The 8,108-nt window shown below is 39.8% G+C and overlaps 1 protein-coding gene across 8 annotated transcripts in view; it reads right to left on the bottom strand.

The window, feature by feature from the left end:
- The window catches only part of Jade1 (jade family PHD finger 1), a 79,231-nt gene that overhangs the window by 49,671 nt on the left and 21,452 nt on the right, over nt 1-8,108 (bottom strand). The gene's annotated exons all lie outside the window — the stretch shown is intronic.

Raw genomic sequence — 8,108 nt, 5'->3', positions numbered from 1 at the left:
AGGCCTAAGATGAAATTTTCATATTGGCAACATTATCCAACTCATATGGTAGGAGTCTGAAAATACTGTAATTCAAAACAAAATTCCTTATTTTAATTAAAGGGTTATATCTAATATTAAAAAAAAATCAGTTTTAACTAATGAATAGCTTCTATCTTAAACTTTTAACCTGGCCTAAACAATTCAACCAAAATAAAGGTTTTCATGTCATACATGAAAATTTAAAGAAAATGCTGCCCAAGCTACTACACCTTTGAAAAGATAGCAAACTTTAAAACATACAGCTGAAAACAGCACTAAAATTAAATACCTTCTCCAAAGGAAAATATAACTAACTTACCAAGTAATCACAACTATAGTATTTACACCCATGAGCACTATTAACAAAGCCATGCACAGTAACACTTTAGCTCACTGTAAATTTTTTTTTCCCGGTACTGGGGACTGAACTTTTGAGACAGAGTCCCTCTAAACCACTAAGTTGCCAAAGCTGGGCTTGAACTTCAGATTTTCCTTCCTTAGTCTCCCAGGGTTACAGACATGAGCTACCTTATCTGGCTTATTCATATAAATTCTTTATTCTTGATTTCATATTTTAAAAGCCAATAAAAACATTTTCAGGATTTTAAAGAATATATATTTAAGTGGTTCTGAATGAATCACAAGCAGCTCACTTGCCAATTTTTTAAACAATCAATGGTTGCATATGAGCTCTAAGACAATCTACTAAACCTTTTCTAGGTCCTTAATTTTGGGTTCAGCTACATACGAACAGCTATGTCAAAGCATCCCCACCATGATGAGTACCTGAGCACCTGGGGAGGAGGGGAGGGAGGGAAGGAGGCAAGGTGAGTGTGTGTTGCGACAGGGTATCACACGCAGCCCAGGCACAAGCCTCCCGCTTCGGTTTCTAGAAGGTGCACATCACACGCTAGGTCTCTGGAATGTACTTACCTTCTGAATTCACATTCAAATAAAGGCAGCCACCCAGGTCTCCAATCATTTCCTTCTACACAGAATTCTGTTCTGTTACACTATGTGCTCAGACATAAAGGTGCCCAAAACATAAAAAAGCAGGCAGGTCCTGGGATCTAGCTCAGTGGTAGAGTAGTGGCCCAGCATGCCCCCCTGGGGTCCAAAACTTTAAATATAGACCATACACACAAACACACCAAAATGAAGAACACATATACCAATTCCTTATATATTCATACAGAACTTCTGGAAGAACACAACAGTTCTCTGAAAATGGTACCAAAATGTTCCATAACGAATCATCAAGAACCTTTACTTTTCTTGATGACCTTTAACACAATTTATCAACATGATCCTGTACTATACTTTACAGAGTTCACCAGATGTGGTCATGTCCCTATCCTCCCAGTACTCAAAAAACTGAAGCAGGGTAATCTTAAGTTCAAGACCAGCCTCAGTTACATAGCAAGTTGCAGGACAGCTATAACTATCTGAAAAAAAAAAAAAAAAGGGAAAGATTTAAATGAAAGACACTTTCTTTCCTACTCACTATACAGAAGGGCCCAGGAAAGAAAAGCTGGCCTGAAACAAAAACACCAGCCCAAACTGAGTAACCATAAATGTATTCTACTCACTTCCTGGGATGCATTACAGAAGACCTGCTTTAGAAAACTACTGGATGGAGACCAATGCCAGGCACATGCCTGAGATGTATGCATGTATATACATATTCATACACATGCATGCACCGGGAAGGCCGAGGCAGGAGCACAACCTGGACAACTTAACAAGACCCTGTGGCCGGAAGATGGCTCAGTGGAGTAAGCACTTCCCTGGCAGGCACAAGGGCCAGTTCAATCCCCGGTTCTGCCAAAAAAAAAAAAAAAAAAAAAACAAGACCCTCTCTCAAATCAAAATGGAAAGGACTGGAGATATATAGCTCAGTGACAGAGCGATAGCACAGCAGCCCTCAGCTCAAACTCCAGTATCAGAAAAATATGATGAGAAGGTGCAGAGGAAAATTAGGAAAGTAAAGATAACACCATAAACGCTTGATCAGATAATCATGAACTTTAAAGGCAAATATTTTTTAAGATATAAAAAGAACAGTTCGTGTCAATAGGAAGTCACCTAAAATATATTTAATAACAGACAAAAACTAACCCAGACCAGAAAACGAGAGTTTAAACTAAAAAATAAAAAGGTTTCCAATTCCTATTTCAAAAGTATTTGGGGAAAAATGAAAGTTAAAAGGCTATCTTCTAGAGACTGCTGGTGATATGCCATTTCCTCCAAGCACGTCAGGCATGGCTAACACATGGGGTCATTCTTCTCCAGAGCCCAAAATGGTTTCAGAAACCTTAACAGTGCTACCTCCCAGCGAGAGACACAAAGTCTGTTCACTCTCTAAGTCCTATTCCTCTTCTCAAACATTTTTGATCACTTACCAGGGAAAACTAGGACTAAGCTCCTCAGAATATATAAAAATGAAGTTTACTTTCCAGAGCAATTTCATGAAAAATCAGAGGTTCATCTTGACTTGAGGTGTCTACAGCAGGATCTAATTTATCAACAATCTATTCATACACACATAGGCATACATACACACACACCCCTTAAAAACATTTTAGAAAAGCCAAGTGTTAACAGGGAAATTTCTGAATGAACCAAGCAAAAGGCATGGGTGGGTAAGAAAGGAATAAGCCAATAAATGCAAAGTATCTACAGGGTAATTTAAAAGATTTTTAGAAGCTCAAGCCAGATGTTCTTATACAGGATACACAAAGCAGCTTCTGCAGAAACCAGACTCAAGCAGCTAATGACAATTACTCTGTGCAGATTGAAATGCAGCTGCTTTTCAGGAACTTTGTTCCTTCATTATAGCTGGTTGTCAAAAACTATCAGTTATCACTAACAATGTTAAGTCACCAAAAAATTTAAAAGCACTGTTTTAAAAAAAAGAACAAGACACTCCCAATGTTGTACATGGGAAGATTTATATGAGCTAGCACTTAACAAAAACTACATTTACATATCATTGGAATTATATATGAAAATAAACATTTCAACACAATCGCATGTGTTGTTACTATGATCATGAAAACAGGAAGATGGTCTCAAAGCCTAGCACAGCAAGGTCTGCATAATTCTGAGACTGAAGCTAAAGGCACCTCACAATATGGATTGTCTTCAAGAAATCTTCCCACAAAAACGCAATAAAATCATAATAGCAAAGAAGCACTTAGAGGTAAAATAAATGCAATCCCCCACTAATTTTACAGCCAAGCACAGTGAATTGTACCATAAAGTAAACAGGTATAGGCAGAGCCAGCTCCCAAGTAGGTGGCACACCTCCTCCCAATTTCTGCTCATGGACCTCCCCCTTCCCGAAGGACTATGGGGACTATTATGCACCCTGATCTCCTCGTGGGGACAGCAGATACAAGAGCCCCTGGCACCAAGTTTCTGAGCCTGGCCCCTTTGTGGAGCATGAACCTAGGAGTGCTTTGCCAGACACAAACGGCCTATGTTACACACCCTGTCCTCAAAAGGGATCTAGCAACTACGGCTGCTTTAACAGAGTTGAGCACAGGTGTGACAAACTGAATCAAAGCCTAAAATACTGCTTTACCTGGTCCTTTATTGAAGTTTACTTATTATCCTTCCCATGAACCAACAGATTGACAGTAAATTGATAAACCAACATTTTACGTGTTTAATTATAGATGAATGATTAGCAGGTCCTGGGCAAGTATCTTAAAAAAAACTAACAAGATCAAGGATCAGAGACACTCAGTTCTTTACGGCATCCTTCCCTATGCTTGGCAAGAACCAAAGGGGAAGTGGAGTGCAGCTTAAGTAAAGGCTACATCCAAAAAGCAGTGACTTTTCTTCTAAGGAAAGCCCTGAGGTACCTGGAACTAGTGTACATTAAGTAAAAAAGAACAAGCTATTTATATGATTCTCAAGCTAGTAACAAAATAAGCTTAATAAGCACAAAAACGACTGTTCCAGACAGGAATTTAACAATACATGGTTAAAAGTGACAGTAAAGGATCAGAGAAATCATAAAAAAGAGTCACCAGAACTTAACCACTTAACTAGAACAAATCCAAGGATGTGCTTAATTAACGGAAACCAGTGAACCCCTGAAACATGCAACTTTCAGTACCACCCACATCTTCCAGGGGAGAGGCTGCCAGCATTTCAGATCTCAAGTGTCCCTGACTTTAAAGGTTACAGCCACCAGAGCTCAACCTCCACATCTTAAGTGTATCATCACATTTCCACAATGAAATCAATGATGCTAGTAAAGATGACCATATGCAATCAAGAAAAATTTAAACTGCTTCATGTTCTTGGTCCTAAACCAAAACGTACCATGAAGTTCAACCTCCAGCAACTTGCTAACCCTGCTATCTCTTGCCCTTTCCTCTGGTGAAGAATAAAAAAAAATTAGACTGGTCGTGATGGCACGCGCTTGTAATCCCAGCTCTTGGGAAGCTGTAAACAGGCAGATCACTAGGAGTCCGATCTAGTAGTGAGACCCTTAACACCCTGTAGTCCCTTCCCTAAAAAAATTTTAAAAAAGAAAGAAAAGAAAAAGAATGAGCAATTTATTTTTCAGTTTGAATACTCACCAGTAAAATCTCCACTTGAAATAACTGTTTAGTAACTGTCATAGAGGCTAGAGAAACTGCCTTAGATCTCAAGTTAATGGTTTCCTCCAAGGGAAACATTAAATGATTGGTATTTTTAAAACTATGCCAATTTTGAGTTCAACAAGAACAAACTATGGTTTAATTTCCTTAACAAATAAACCCAAAGAGCATAAAGTTTTAAAAGTAAACTTTATAGGGCTAGGGATATAGCTCAGTGGTAAATGAGGTTCTGGGTTCAATCCTCAGGAAAAAAAAAGTTAAATTAACTTATTGCCTGGCTTCAATCTACCTTCCCATATCTTTATCAGAGACAACCACATGCAAAAAGCCTACACTGATTTCAAAGTAATCAAAAGGCTGGTCATTGGATCATTGGTAACTGTACATCAGACACCATTATTCTAGAGTTAATCAAAGATTAAAAATGAAAATATAAAGAAAAAAAATGAAGATATATAGCCCCTTCCCCCGTGACAGCTTTCATTCTAAGTCTGGTAATCTTTATTTTTACTGCTTTGACGCAAATCATTAAAGTTCTAGGCCAGTATAAAAGGGCATAACAGGGCTAGAGTCCAGCATCAATCCACAATGCTCAAGCCCAGCCAAACTTAGATGTCACCTCCACTTGCAGGTACAAGGACATCTGGGACCATTCTTGCATTTCTTGGGACACATAGTCACTCCAAGCCACCAACTGTATAACACTCGATCAAATCTCAAAAATTTATAAGAAAAATGTATCAAACAAATGACAAGGCTCTTTCAATTCAGTCTCAACTTTGTTTACAGTCCAGGAAGATAGCAAACATGGCAATTATTCCAAAAAGAAAAATCAGTAGCAATGGTGACAGAACCCATAGGCAAATGCTGTACTGCTTGATTTGAGCTCTGTAAGATGTTCACAATGCAGGAGACCAAAATATTAAAACTTGGTATTATCAAATTTTGTGCCTATTTTCTCTTAAAAGTTTGGGCAAGGGAAAGTTTAATAGAACCTCCAATGTTTAATGATTAAACCAAAACTTTCAGTCCCAAATCAGATAAAAAGAAAGTTGTGATGGCTAAGACAGCCTCATTTCCTCCAGACAACATCCATTTCATAAAGCCTGTAGGAAAGCTGGGTTTATAAAGCAAATTCTGGCCGACTTACTAACATGAAATAGTGTTGACTAGTAGCACAAAATGTGAAAGACAGGGAAGGGCTTTCTTTACAAGGACGGGTACTGAACCAAGAATTAAGCCAGTTTTGTTGCCTCCTGACTCCTGGCTCTAGGGAAAGACCAGTGTTTGATGACTAGGTATTTGCAGCCACCTCAGAACTGAAACACAAACATGTGACAAATCTTTTTCCAACAAACACATATGCTAAATACACCAGGTAAACAAATTTCATTGAAGTATTTTTTCAAACAGATGACCTCAAACTTAAAGTAAGTTTTGATTTCCAGACTCTGGAGCTAAGAGAAGGGAACTGAACCCAGGGCCTTTACACTGAGCTACACACCCGGTCTTGTTTTCTCGAGGTAGTCCTGCTAAACTACCCAGACTGGGTTTGAACTTTCCATCCTCCTAGCTCAGCTCCATAGTGCTGAGATTAAAACATGTGTCAGTCACAAGGGCCTTCTTAACCCAGTCAGTTTTATTTCAAAAAGCTTGCCTCCTCTGAGTCCCAAGTATTAAAACTTCACTTAAAAGAAACAACTAGCTAGATGTGATTGTCTTTGAAGGGACAGTGGTTTAGACAAATCCATCTACTATCTTAGGGCCTAATGAGGAAATATGAGCCTGTCTTAGTGGTAGATGAGATTCAAGTTTACAGCCCGAGGTTACAGATAACACATTGGGACCCAGCCTGCCCTGCTTTCAATCACAAAGACAGATGAATGACAGACAGACAGATGGAAAGCAAGTGGGAAGAAATCACTAACCAGCTGACAGAACAGTTCCTTAAAGAGCTACATGCACAGTATGACCTCATTTAACTCAGGTATGCATATATCCATAAAAATTACCTAGGAAATGACAAATCTACATCTCTAGATGGTACAAATGTGGTTTTTCTCTATTTTGCAATTTTCATCCACGTACATCGAACTCCACTTCTTTAATTACTAAGAAAGGTTCTTTAAAGTAATAAAATGACTACTGGATGACCTACCAAGTCAAACACGAGTAAGTTTTTCTGACCCAGGCTCCACGTGTTGTTTATCCCTCTGGGCTAGGCCCAATGTAAAGAACAAAAACTTGTTTATAGACAGGAAACCTGCCAAATAATGGAAGAATTAGTTGGCTGGGTTTTCTTTTAAACACACATATATCTAACTTTGTCAAAACTAAAATCTCTGTGCAACTCACCCAACTTTTATTTCTAGAAAGTAGCCTATGATCCTGAGATGGAATCAAGTTCAGACTGCCCTGCACACTGAGGCAGCCCCCATGATCTCTGCTAAGTAATGATGACAGGAGTTAAGGAAACCTAAATTCCAAGCAGCTGAAAAGTGTACGTGTTGACGACACTACAAACGCTAAGTCAAATAACTTACAAAAACATACAAACTTAAGAGGGTAAAATACCAAACTGTCATCTGACTCAAAAGTGACAGTAAGTGAAACTTTAGACTTTTGAGACTAAATAGGCAATAAAAATTTTAAATCGTCCATAGTTCTGTGTTACCCACAAAACATCCCATTTATCAACCCCACAGGTGCCCCCTACTTTCCAGTAACCATATCAAGTATTGTTCAGTGGAAGTGTGGCTACACCGAACTCTTCCTTCATCCAACTAAGAGATTAAATCTTGATTAGCTGTGATTTAATCAAAACATTGGTGAGAGTCACTTGCAAATCAGCTCGTAGGGAAATCATTTTCTGTGGGTAAAAACTAGTTCATCAGTTCATTAGCTTTGAGAGGTATAAGCCTTGAGCTACAAGTAGCTAGAGATCTACCTTCACAGCAGGTATTCTAGAAAGGAAAAATAGCTCACCTAATAAAAACCTCTGGGAGAGAAGCCCCTCAGCATTTCCTTTAATGGAAACCTCCGATCTCCCACCTTTCCGAAAAGGTGGCTGTCTTAAGTATTCACTGCAACTAACATTTTACGCATTTAGTCTACTGAGCTGTCTCCCCAGCCCCCGACATTTTACAAAAGGAAAAATTTAAACCCATTCTTCGGCCAGACTAAAGAGGGGATGACAAGACCCACACCCTGCCCGGGCGACATGGGACGCAGGACCCCCGCGTTGCTCGAAGGCCGGCTGAGGCTGCTTTTAACCGGTCTGAGGCGACCACGCATTCCTAATGGGTTTCGAAGGCGCGTTTAAATCGCCCGCTTTTTTGTTTGCTCTCAGCATTCACCGGGCGCCGGGAGTGCGGCCGCCCCTGCGCGCCCACGAAGGGGAGCCCGGGGCGGGGCGCCGCGGAGGGGGCCGCGCCGGAAGAGTTCGGGGTCCCGGCGCGGGGATCCCGGCCG

This window comes from Octodon degus, unplaced genomic scaffold (assembly GCF_000260255.1).
Source record: "Octodon degus isolate 3935 unplaced genomic scaffold, OctDeg1.0 scaffold00068, whole genome shotgun sequence".
NCBI classification, from domain to species: domain Eukaryota; kingdom Metazoa; phylum Chordata; class Mammalia; order Rodentia; family Octodontidae; genus Octodon; species Octodon degus.
Note: the sequence above shows the minus strand (reverse complement) of the source record. Positions and strands in the feature narration are given on the sequence as shown.